This window comes from Octopus bimaculoides, chromosome 10 (assembly GCF_046866305.1).
Source record: "Octopus bimaculoides isolate indiv1 chromosome 10, ASM4686630v1, whole genome shotgun sequence".
NCBI classification, from domain to species: domain Eukaryota; kingdom Metazoa; phylum Mollusca; class Cephalopoda; order Octopoda; family Octopodidae; genus Octopus; species Octopus bimaculoides.
This window is the reverse complement of record NC_142937.1, coordinates 88,460,764-88,474,199: the sequence shown is the minus strand read 5'-3', so window position 1 is coordinate 88,474,199 and position 13,436 is coordinate 88,460,764. Positions and strand designations below refer to the sequence as shown.

Sequence of the window (13,436 nt, the reverse complement as noted above, 5' to 3'; positions counted from 1 at the left end):
ATACCCCTTAAATCAAAAAATAAGGTGGGGTTGCATAGTAATGTAAACTCCCATGTGTAGAACACAAATTTGTAAAAATTTTCTAAAAATTCCAAAACAATAAAAAGTTACGAGTGGTTATATACCACATGTAAAGCAAAATTTCACCCTAATGTGTCAGCAACCCAGAACATTCTATGAATGGATATATATCCTACAAGGAAGTTGCTCATCATCCTTCTTGGACAATAATTCATTGTCCAGTCATAATGGCCTTCAACCACAATGGACGAATGTGAGTAGCTAGTATTAGGAAACAGTAACTAAAACAATTCATAAGCTAATCAATCTGTAGAACTACTTAACTATAGAAATATAGACATGAAACAGCAAATACATTCATAATAATAATAATAATAATAATAATAATAATAGCAATTATTGGTACAAGGCTATAATTTTGGAGGAAGGGCTCAGCTGATTAAATCCACCTCAGTAATTAACTGGGATGGATGAAAAGCAAAGTTGATCTCGGCAGTATTTTAATTCTGAACGTAAAATGATGTAAATAAACACAAGGTATCAAATCTGGCATTTTATCATTTATGCCATCTAGTACCTTCTAGTAATAATAAAAAAGAGCACAGACAAATAGCAATACTAGGCACTGCATACATCTTACATAAAACACTTGATCGAACATGTAAACAAAAACCACTGCAAGCAGCTGTACTCGGTTGTGTAGCGAAACACACAAAAACCATATTTAAGTAATAATAGCAGAAATAATAGCAATGATTAATGATTTAATTGGTGAAGAGAAGTAGTTGGAAAATACAGAAATTAAGTCAGAAATCTGATGATGATGTTAAAATATTCCAGTCGACAAAGAAATTACTGAATGAATGGAAGTTCTGTGATATACACTGATAAACCTGAGAAAACCAGCAAGTTCACAAGAGCTATTTTGTGTTGTTGTTTGATACACCTGGAGGAAAAGCGTGAATATAAGAGCATTTTTTTTTTATTTTTGTTTTCTCATCATAATTTTGAGATTAAGGTGGTGAGCTGGCAGAAATGTTAACACGCCAGGCAAAATGCTTAGCGGTATTTTGTCTGTCTTAACGTTCTGAGTTCAAAATCTGCCGAGGTCGACTTTCATCTTTCATCCTTTCGAGGTTGATAAATTAAGTACCAGTTGTGTACTGGACTCGATCTGGCTGAGTTTTCTCAGTTGGTGTATCATGCAGTCAGATGCACTTTTTATCACCAATCCTTTTAGTCACCTCTTAAAACAATTATAAACGCAACATAAACACATCATTCTGACTGCATCTAATATACTATTTAATGGAAACTACTTATTGCTGACAAGCTAAACAACAGCTGGCAAGTAACTTACTGCTATAGATGACAAAGTACGGCTGTACTTGAGTAGGTCATCTGAACACGATGTATGTAGATCAACACACCAGAGACACTGGATGCCTCTCAGAAGAACTCCCTCAACCGCTGCTGGACTGGGATGGATGGTGTATGCAGATCAATAATGTTTGAGCGAGCTCAACCAGATGATGATGATGATGACTGCTTACAGAAGGTTTCAAATCTTTCCCAGTGGGTATGCAAAGGGTACCGGTTAAGAATGGTGCACCACTTGGCACAGTTATAAATGATGTAATGATTGAGTCACACTAAAACACATACTGAATGTCAAAAATGTTAAGAAGCTAAAGGAAAAGGACAATTAGAGGGAACAAAAAAGAAAAAAGAAAAAGTCTCTTAAAAAGATACCACAGCAAAGTTTCATGAAATTTCTCATTTGTATGTAAATTACAGTTAGTTGTTATCCAAAAATTAACCCTGATCCATTAAACAGACAAATAATCAAAAGCATTTCAGCAACGACAATCCATTTTAAGCAAATTATCCAGGACTACATTATCTAACGTGTACTTCCTTTATAAAATTTTGAGGGAGATTTGACAGCTATTTCTACCACCAGTCTAGTAAACAAAGTATGTTTGTATCCCATCACTGGCAATTAGTTTGGGTTCACAATATTGTTTTCTGTAAGAAAAATAAAAGTATAGGCTACAATGTATTTACTGTAATACATCACCTAAGCGCAAGGGTCTGATTTTACTGGTGTTAAGCAAATGAGAAAACTGTTTGGATGGGGTATTGAACCACTGAAGACCAGCATGCTCAAGTAATTTGTGAACCATTGTGAAACCACTTGAGCGATGTAAAGAACATAGTGTCTGCCTGCTCATGACCACAGCCAGTATATCTGGAGTGGGTTTCAAAGAGTCTGCTGAATAATCTATGGGTCCTTAAGAATAGCAAAGTACGACAAAGTAAGAATAACTGCATCTAGATACAAACTGGAAATATTGTAATTAGCTTTAGATAGGTATTGTTACAAAAGTCAACTGATAACATTGGGGCTTCTGTGATTGTCCCAATCTGTGAGAAATAGCCAGATCTCTTTCATTCCATGTCCTCCCATAAAAAAAAAAAAAGGGCACGTTGGATAATATCTTCCAGGTTTAACAAAATCCATGAAAAAGAAAAAAAAAAAAGGCTGGTCACAGTTGGAAAGTCTGGTAAAATCAGCTGAATAAGAGCTAACCTGTACCTAACCAACTGCAGAACAATAAATCAATTTTAGGCTAACAAAAAAATTTTTCACCATTTCTTTGGTAATAAGCTGAGGAGATGTAGAAAGAGATGGGAAGGAAAAAAACCCATAATTGACATATTTAGACAGACAAGCCTGCAATCATGAGGTCTGGTCTTACAAGAGATATATTTGCCAATAATCATTTGCTTTTGTGCTAATGATTGACTGGGAACAGCTATATAAAACACACCAGTCACAACTTACCTCTAACCCAGTAATTCTCCGAGGGCTGCTGCATTGTTCTATGTACACATACATGTCTTTAGCACAACAGTCATATTTTTCTTCCTGCCATTAACAATGAATGTCTCATCTGTATGTCTTGCTCTCTCACACACATACACATAAATTGTTGCTCTCTCCTGATAAGTGAAAACAAATACATACAGAGAAGAACAGTTTTAATGGGTTCTTTGTAAATGTTAATACAAATTTGAATGACTCCTGCTAAATGTGAAATTCTCTTTCTAACATTTCTATGATTTTACAAATACATTTAGAGTCTTTTTAGGAACCTAAAGGTTGCCGACTGCAAACACTGTCCGACATCCCTCCTCATCAGGCACACACTTCCAAATATCAAAAACATCAACACAATTGCACAACACATGCATACAGTGAACCAGTGACTGACCAGTTGAAAACCTGTAACCAATGATGCAATTGTCAACAAAATGCAATGTTAAAACGCAGTGTAATCTTTGTTGAATCATCATTTCCCCAAGCTGCAAAAAACATACTCATCTCTCTATTTCTCTCTCTCTCACCAACTCCAATCTTCATGGTAACCATCACTCTCACAGCACTCATTCCTTTATCACTTACTGCTGACAACTATCACTCCCCCTCTCACTTCAATTACTTTGTCTCTCTCTCTCTCTCTTTCTCCTATCACATCATGCAAGCTGTTTTTCTAATCAATCATCTAGCAACATGTAACTATCGATATCTTTATCCCTCTGCCATTACACTTTCCTCTATCACACTGGGTCTCTCTCATCGCTCTGCTATTCACCTTGAATTCATCTGCTTTTTATCATGTTCCTGAACAGAATCAGTGAAGCAAAAACAGAGAACTGGACTTCATAAAGGAACACAAAAGGGGCTGTAACAAAGCTTAGATACTTGGTAGATAAAAACGAGTTGGCTGAAATGGTTCACACCTTTCATACACAATATCTTTATCTTCTCTCAAAAAGAAATAAAAAAAATCTAATTAATCCATCATGACTAATTTGTATAATATTCAAATATGGAAGAATTTAACATTATTACCACAGAGAATGGGGTAAGAAAATCCAAAGATTCAGTGCTCAGCAACTTCACACTACTAACAATACAAAAACTATTTGAGAAATTAACTAGACTTTATTAATTTAACACACCTATGTCCAAGCTTACATGGATTGGATGTTCTTTTTCAAGCACAGCCTCAGTATTTTTTTAGTCATTTGTGAAATTCTTGAGGGTCAGCCTTTTGACGGCATAAATTTTCATTATTCACTTTCCCATGTCAGCAGGGATCTCCCTCTTCCACAGGTTTTTCCATATGGATCAATTGGCATTTCTTCACCCAACTGTCGCCCTTCACAGGCACATCCACACCGCCAGTCTTTGCTCTTGCGTACAGCATTTGATTCCTCTTATACCATATTCTTCTTCTCTCACCTCATTTGTGCTCTGTCGTTCATGCATAACCTTACAGTATGCAGCAAAGCATGCTTGTCTTCCTTTCCAGCATTTGTCCCTCCTCAACATTCAACGTACATGGTTCCCTGGCATACAACATTGCTCTTTGTGCACAAAAACCATACAATCTGTTCTCTATTGAGAAACATACACCAGCAGAGGTAGTAACTGAACTTTTTCCACTGCATCTACACTCTGAGCATTCACTTCCACAAATAATTAAGGCATGGAAGCTATCAACTACTTCTAGGGAGCCTTCTGAATATTTGAAAGAATTTTATGGATACTCTTTCAGTTCCTTTTCTCTTTCAACCTGCTTGTGATACTACTGCAACTCTTGTGCACCCAGTTTACACCTTGTGCACATTAAAGAATTCCTGCATGTTGAGAACCTAACTCCAAAACTTATAATTTTTGTCTCCAAAACTTATAATTTTTGTCTCCAAAACTTATAATTTCTGTCTCCAAAACTTATAATTTTTGTCTCCAAAACTTATAATTTTTGACTCTTAAAATTCTAAATCAGGCTCCTATGTTGGAACTTACGAGAACTGGGCCATCAGTATCAAAAGTTCTGGCAGGCAGCTGGTCATCAACTCCTCTCTCATGAGTTGGAGAACTATAATAAACCAGCAAGCTGAAAATTGAATCCCTGTGGACACCTACCAAAATTCCTTGTTGAACTCATTGCTAACTCATTTTGCTGGTAGCATCACTATATATGGTTTGCATTGCTTGCTCTCACAAACTATTTGTCTACCTAGTATTCTTAGCAACCTGCAGACCAGTGAGTAAGGTCCCTGTTAAAGTCCTCCCACAAATCAGTGAATTTTTAGATGTAGTAGCATATTCTTAGATAAAAAATTATTTTTTTTTAGTTGTTTCACCTAGGAAAAACAGTGATACTGTTCTGGTAACAACTCAAACTATCACATCTGAACTGATTCCCTTCCTCATCAATTGCATTATAACTCTTTCTGCTACTTCCATAACTTGGTCCATCAATAGCTGCTTTTTCAAGCCCCCCCCCCCCTTGTTACTGTTGATGGTAGTCCTATGTCAGTCATTAGTATGTCAGTCATTAGTTATAATACCTTCCTGTAGTACCTATTTGACTGAGCAAGTGATTAGTACATGCTCAACCTCACATATTTTCAGCATTTCAGTGACTAAAATCTGATCCAGCAGCTTTCCTTGCCTTTGTCCCCTTAATATTTCAGCCATATACTCCTGTCAGGTCTAGTTGGAGTATCCCCACCTCTCACATAGCAACTCTTGTAGTAACACTCTCCTGCCTCTTTCTACTTGGCATCAACAAAGCCAAGTGCATAGCTGTCATTCCATACATATTTTCCTTCAACTTCTCGATTTGACAATGCTCTGCAATTTAGAACACCCCACAACTCTGCACATTAGCAAACTTCACACACTTTCAACTTCTCTCTTTGCTGTATATACAAGATTTTTATTTTTAGGATGGTAAAATTTGATTTGCAGGATAGTCAGCAGCTGTTTCTAGCAGGACAAGTCTTCCTTCTAAACATCAATTAAAAGAAACGTTAAATATTTTTGCTCAGAATCTTATTTAAAAACTTAACTGGAACATACAATCAGTCTACTGTTAGAAATATGGCAAGTATTATATCACCAGGCAGTAACAGCAAAATGAGTTCATCAAATTCCTAACCATCCAACAAACTAAACTTCTTATGGGGTGAGGGAGGGGTTAGGCTGCAACATAATCAGAAAAAAAATATATATAAGACCTGAACAATAAGGCTAACTTTGAAAGTATACTAAAAAATATATTAAAATATATTTCTCTCATGAAATTTTTTGTTTGTTTTTCTTTAAATGGAGACAGTTGTTTAGCTTCAGGTCATCCTTGCTTGAGTATTCCAGTTGTGAACCCTCTTTTTAGTAGGTTTTCAGGACTACATTATCTAATGTATCCTCCATGTTAATAAGATGGTGGGGTGTGATCTTGATCTGAAGGAAACTTCTAGAAGGACAAGTTACCACATAGACACTGACTTGTTGGCTTTAGTTGGAATGAAAATTTCTCACAAGAATTACAGCATTTCAAATAACACAACACACACACATTAAAGTCACAGAGTCAAATATAATAATTAAAAAAAAAAAAAGTGAGAACTGACTACTGTGCATTTCCTGGTTTTAAAGCAGGTTCACTGTATCCTTATATTGTAAAAGGCAACTAGAATGGTTGGTGAAAGGACATTACTTCAAAAGGGAAACAAAATGAATACTTCAGAAGCCTGCAAAACTAACCCTCATTTAGCAAGGGAAAATGGCCTCAAAACATTTGCTGCTGATGATCATGATTTCTAGCCATCAAAAATATCTGGATATTCATTTATTTGACCCAAGAGAGTTGAAAAGTGAACAATTGTAAAAACTGAAACTTTATCCAGAGACACTTCTAAATTAGATGTAATCCAGCTCAACTGTCCAGATAATGCAAGTGTTAAACTATGAACCAAGAGATACCAAACTAGGTTAAACATGTAAAATTCCAAGTGTGATATCTATACAGTTCAAAAAGAAGTTGAAAACACATGTGGAACAATGTAATCAGATTGTTGTAGATTCACAACTTTACTGAGTACTTAGTCATAACGGATACTAAAAGTCATAGCATACTTCTGAATGACAGTACAGTGTTACTGATAGAGTGTTACATTCACCATTAAACCTCAGACAACGATGTACCAACTTCCAAATCCTCAATCTATCTACCTAGCTGTGACTTTCAACTACAGCCCTCACATTAAGCTACAGTCATGTGCACAACTCACAACTGAAGTATTAATGTTTAGCCTATGTTTTGTATCATAGATAAGATAAGTTATCTTGCCTCACCCTATCTGCTGCCAATAGGTGCTGCATGTTAATCTGGAGAAAAATCATCTAAAAATTAAGAATGGACCTCAGGACAAACAAACAAAAAAAAAAAAATATTTGGTGTTTCATAAAGAGAGTGAATGTAACCTTTATAATTAAAGTAAGGCATTTGTAAATTTGGAAAGTGTCTAATGTTTATGATAAATACAAGCCATATATTTAGTTGTTATAGTTGATGGGTAGTTATACAGCACAGAGCTAAGTGAACAAGCATCACAGAAACAATCCAGAAGCAACACAGCCTTCAATTTACACAAATATGTTGATTTGAGTTAAACACTTGTATTTGTTCAATCAGCAACCTGACGTTGATCGCTTTGTCTTTATTGCAAAAAATTCTGTCCAGAAATTTACAACCTACATATGATCAACCAAACGCTGTTCTGCAATTTACCACTAAACATTTTGAACATCATAATTAATTCATTAAGTATTAGCAAATAGATGGAAGTGGTGAGTGATTTCATACGTAGATTTGTTGGCTCAATGTTCATTCAATCACAATAGTGGCAAAGAAAAGCACTGAACCACAAGAAATAAATAAAAATTCAATGAAAATTATTTCAACCCAAACCATGAGGATAAGGATAAAAAAGACTGTGATAAAAGAAAAAGAGGATTGATGTGAAAATCACAACTATATTGTTATCTTTTTTTCCCTAGGAACAAGGTACAATTTGAATTAATGAAAGAGTACATTAAATTGACCTCAATATGTATTGGTAAGTAAACAATTTTAAAAGATAGAATGAAGATATGGATCAGTTATAAAAGAGAAAATTCCAAAAGTGATTATCTTATTTTAGTTAATGCAAATTTCAGTCATGCTTCGTTGATTAATTAAAGTGACATTACGATCAGCAATGACACTTTTGTAATTTCATGTCACTTCAAACTAAGATCAAGAAAATTAGTGTCAAGTTCACATACAATTATATATAGGGACATCATGACAACGCAAAGAGGCAACTTCAGGCAACTTCGTTACGTATGCTTTCCAGTGTGGATTGAGTGCATCTTATTATGCTACCAGCAATAAAGAGAGTATGTAAGAGAGATAGAAGAACTCCCTCTACCCTGTTGGTGCTTTGGAAGGAAAAAACATTGATTGCAAATATAATTAATATATCATTAACATAAGTTTTAACCCAAGATTATATGCTTACATATTAATTATATAAAGTGCAATATTTCTGAAGGTGAGAGTAACAAGATATATAACTTGATGAGGAACAACTATCTTAAAGGACTTCATTTGTTTATAGAATCATCTGATACAGTGGAGAGACTGCTTAGCAGAATTTCATCCATCCTTATGTTCCAAGTTCAAATTCCACTGACATCAACTTTACCTTTCATCCTTTCAGGGTCAATTAAGTAATTAAATACCAGTTCAGTGCTGAGGTCAATATCATCTATTAACATTCTCTCCCAGAATTTCAGGACTGTTGCCTATAGTAGAAAGGATTTATATATGTATGTGTGTACACACACACACACACACACACACACTCTCTCTCTCTCTCTCTGAAAAAGTCATGATGATAGCCAATTTAAATACACACACATAACACTATATATATATTTCAGTTTTATTTCCCGTTAACATTAACTACTATAAAATATCAAAACAATTTATTTAACCACCTATGGATCAGTGAGACAATTTACAGTTGGTCAAGGAAAATTTGACACTTAGTGAATTCTATCACAAACTAAAACACAAGAGAATACAACAGTGTTTTTAAATGGCTATCATGATAGTAGTAATTGTTTCCATTTGAAAGTCACATGCCAAATGAGTCAATCCTATATACATAATGCAAGTGTGTTTGTGTTTTCATATATATATATATATATATATATATATATATACAGACCTACACAAGGGCCACAAGAGACGACTGTTCAAGTCTAAAGGCAGATGTTCTATGCCACTTGACAGACAAGCAAAAATTTGCTCAACACGCATAAACCACCATCACACAGACAGGCTGTTGTTTCATCTGCTTCGTTCTACAGCAACTAAAAAAAGTTTCTCCACCAGTGAATGATCAGCCAGCATGTCCATGAGTATTGCCATCACTGGGTAGTTAAAAAAAAAATCTTTGAAATTATAGGATTCTGAGTTCAATCCCACCAAGTGAAACCTTGTGTAAGCACTCTATTGAAGTTTGATGTTAACCAACAACCTGTAACTGGAATTCGGTGGATGGGCATTGTACACAAGTACATTATATATACATGTACTAACATGCGGGTGTGTGTGCTTGCATGTGCATGAGTATAAATATGTGTGGGCGCATGTATGTGTGTGTGTGTGTGTTGTGTACATATGTGCAGGAGGAAAGGTCTAAGTATGTAAATAAACATAAGGCTAGAAAAATAAATCAGAAGTCATGGAGATAATGTATGCATGAATAATATATATATATGAATATATACACACACACACACACATCCTTGTATATGGATATATACACATATTCGCGCGCGTGTATATATATTTATTAATACTTACTGCTCTTTTCTTCAGAGCATGCTTCTTTTTCTGATCCATGTTTTTTTGACAATATACATATATACGCGCACACACCCATATATATATATATATATATAAAATACAAAAATGGGACAAGAACGCAAAACATCCAGACAGGTGATACAAAGAAAACAAGGACGAGTCATTCGGAGTTTTCTATCCTCAGATATACATATATACATACACACACACACACACACACACATATATGTGTATATATGCATATACAAGGATGTGTGTGTGTGTGTGTGTACACACACACACATATATATATACATATATATAAATCTGTGCCGGTGGCACATAAAAAGCACCATCTGCGCATGGTCGATGCCAGTGCAGCCTAACTGGCCCTCATGCACGTAAAAAGCACCCACTACACTCTCAGAGTGGTTGGCGTTAGGAAGGGCATCCAGCTGTAGAAACCTTGCCAAATCAGATTGGAGCTTGGTGCAGCCGCTGGCTCTCCAGACCTCAATCAAACCATCCAACCCATGCCAGCATGGAACGCAGACGTTAAACAATAATGATGATGTGTGTGTATGTGTGTGTACACACTATCAGTGGTAATAATTGTATGGAACAAATTAGTAGAAGATGGCAGGAAATATATAGCAAATAGACCTAGTAAGGGCAATAATAGAAGTCTTTATCTGAACACCCTAAAGAAGACCAATCAATGCCCACAACCCCTTAGACGGCATCTGACACCATTTGGGGGTGGAATCTAGGACTGGAACCATATATTCTTTTAACAGTGAAGACACTCAAAGAGCACCAGCGTGTTGCAATGTCGATGACAACAGTGTTGTAATAGCAGTGGTTGGTATTTACTAATTCAAACAACAGTGGCAGTTGGAAGTTTTGTAGTAACATCAATAAGTAGGGTGACGGTGTGTGTAGTGTATTATCAATAATAGCAGAAGTGGTGGTATGGAAGTAACAGCAAGAGCAGTAGCGGTCGTAGTGACAGAAATAAGTAGTAGTAGCAGCAGCAGCAGCAGCGATAATGGTATTTTGTTGTAACACAAATAATAATAATAATAATGATAGTATGTAGCAATTTCAATAGCGTCAGTTATTTAGTAATATCAATAACAGCAGTAGTGGTGGTAGTAATACGCAATATCAACAGTAGAAGTAGTAGTAGTGGTGGTGGTGGTGGCAAAGGCTAACAGTAACAGTGGAGGAGATACTAAGAAATAATTGTAGTACAAGTGGTGGTGCTAGTAGAGAAGATTACTATTACCTAAAATCTCACCATTAACTAAAAATTCACACACACACACACACACACACACACACAGAAGAGGGTGTCGTTCACTTAGGCAGAAGCAGATTCATTTAGAGCTGTTCGCATTTCCTACCTAGATTAACTGTAAAACTATACACCTTTGCTCACGAGAATTCTGGGAAAACATGAATGGCACAACATGTCATTTGCTATCACTACAAATGTGAGGATTAAGAATTTCATTAGCACAAAGCGCGCACGCACACGGTAAATCTCAAGGCTTTGTAACCAATATTTTGCATGCATGCAAGTGCGCATACACACACACACACAGTATATATGCATTAGATGTTGATTACTACAAAAACGTACCAGTCATTCTACTGGGTTAGCAGATTAGAAACGAGTGTAAGAAGGCTGGATGGACGGTAATTTCTACTTTGGAGTCACTTTTCGTTGTCTCGATCGTTCTATTTTCAATGGAAGGAGAGATGAAGGGGAGAGAGTGTGTGTGTGTTCTGGAGAGAGTTAGGAGAGTGTGGATAAAAAGTGGACAGAGAGTGGATGGGTTAGAGGGGGGGAAGGAGAGAAACCAAAGAGAGAGAAAGAAATGTCAAAGAGAAAGAGAGAGAAATGTCAAAGAGAAAGAGAGAGAGAGAAATGTCAGAGAAAGAGAGAGAGAGAAAAATGTCAGAGAGAAAGAGAGAGATTATGTATATGTGAGAAAAAAATGTGCATGTGTCAGTCAGAGAGTAATAAACATGAAAAAGAGGTTTAGCAGGAGTAAGATAAAATGTGTATGAGAGAGGGGGGAGAGGGAAAACTAAAAAAAAAAAAAACAGGAAAGGGAGTAAACAGTAAATAGTAGAAGTGTGTGTGTGATTATTCAGTGAGCTAAGTCTACCACGATACCATAACACACACACACACACACACACACACAGATACACGCCCACCAAAGAATGGGACAGTTAGAACAGCTTGGCGTGACACCGTTTTTAACACACAACATACAGAGAGATACATATATAAATAGACACAAAGTGTATGTATATATATAACAACGATATATATATATATATATATATATATATATATATATATATATAGACACACACATACATATAGCAATGTAGGTGCTACAATGCACCCTCAGTCACTATTAGTGACAATTGAATTCTTCCTTTTTGGTTTTACATTGCATCAATGCACACACACACACGCACAGAGGTTATTGCAGTGGTTCCCCAAACTGACGTATAATAGTCAGTTCCCATCCCAAACAAAATATTACACAATTTTTTTTACCCCTACCCAACCATATTCTTTATCAATAAGGTAGAGTTTGCCCCTAATGCTTTCGCTTTGCCAGGTGTAAGAATTTATACAAGTTTAAGACCTCAGTCTTATGAAACAAAGAAATTCCCCCCCCCCCCCGTTTTTAATCCATTCAGCCTCATCCGTAAGGAATTTGCTGACCCATGAATAACGATAGAAACACTTTATACATATGTCTATGTGTGCATACTATATATACATACATATTTGGATACATGTGCCTCATGTATACATCATGTAAGTATATATATAATGTTTGCTTATGTATGTATGTATATGAGACAAGAAAATCATTACCTCTTCACACAATATCTGTGTCACAGTAATTTGATAATTTAAATTAGTTCATCAGCCATTGTGGATGATGACCATGAACATCACATGAGAGAAGGCAGGGCATGGTGCATCCAACTGTGGCCAATCAGTCTGATGCTTGCCCAGATGGTTCTGCTGGTCAGCTAGGACTGAAAGCAAAGAGTTGGCTCTAGACTTGTGCAGTTCTGTTCCCTTCGTACCCCTGCAATTTTATTCTGTTCACAGGAGGTGGCCCCTCTGTTGGTGCAGCACCACCAGGCAGGGAGATTGTGCGCTTGCATTTTCCAGGTGTTGGCGTTGATCTCAAAGCTCTTCAGAGAGGCTTTGAATGTATCTTTGAGGCATTTTTTTTCTCTCCACCTTGTGCGCACTTGCCTTCTGCCAGTCTACTGTAAAGCAGTCTGTTAGGGAGTTGCATGCCAACCATTCAAACAAGGCAGATTGCCCACTTGACTTGTACTCCCGTCAGCAGTGTGTAAATGCTTGGAAGATCAGCTCAAGAGAGGATCTCTATATTTCTTGGGCAGTTCAAGTGGAAGCAGTTTAAATTTGTGGCATGGAATTCATAAACTGTCCAAGTCTTGCAAGCAGTGCAACTGTTCGGTACACTTTCAACTTGGTGGCCAGCCTAAAGCCTCTCTTCTCCCACAGACACACACCCACAAATATACATATACCCATATATGTGGGTATGAATACATGTGTGAATGTATATGTGTGAGTGTGTA

The 13,436-nt window shown here is 36.4% G+C and overlaps 1 protein-coding gene across 4 annotated transcripts in view; it reads right to left on the bottom strand.

Annotated features, from left to right (window-relative positions):
• Window positions 1-13,436, bottom strand: part of LOC106869941 (ras-related protein Rab-5B) — an 82,159-nt gene that overhangs the window by 49,829 nt on the left and 18,894 nt on the right. Inside the window, exon 2 of one of the 4 annotated variants that reach the window (XM_089358982.1) lies at window positions 2,870-3,027. The exons of the other annotated variants lie outside the window; for them this stretch is intronic. The gene's annotated coding sequence lies outside the window, so the exon portion shown is untranslated. The remainder of the gene's footprint in view (window positions 1-2,869; window positions 3,028-13,436) is intronic. 4 annotated transcript variants of the gene reach the window in all.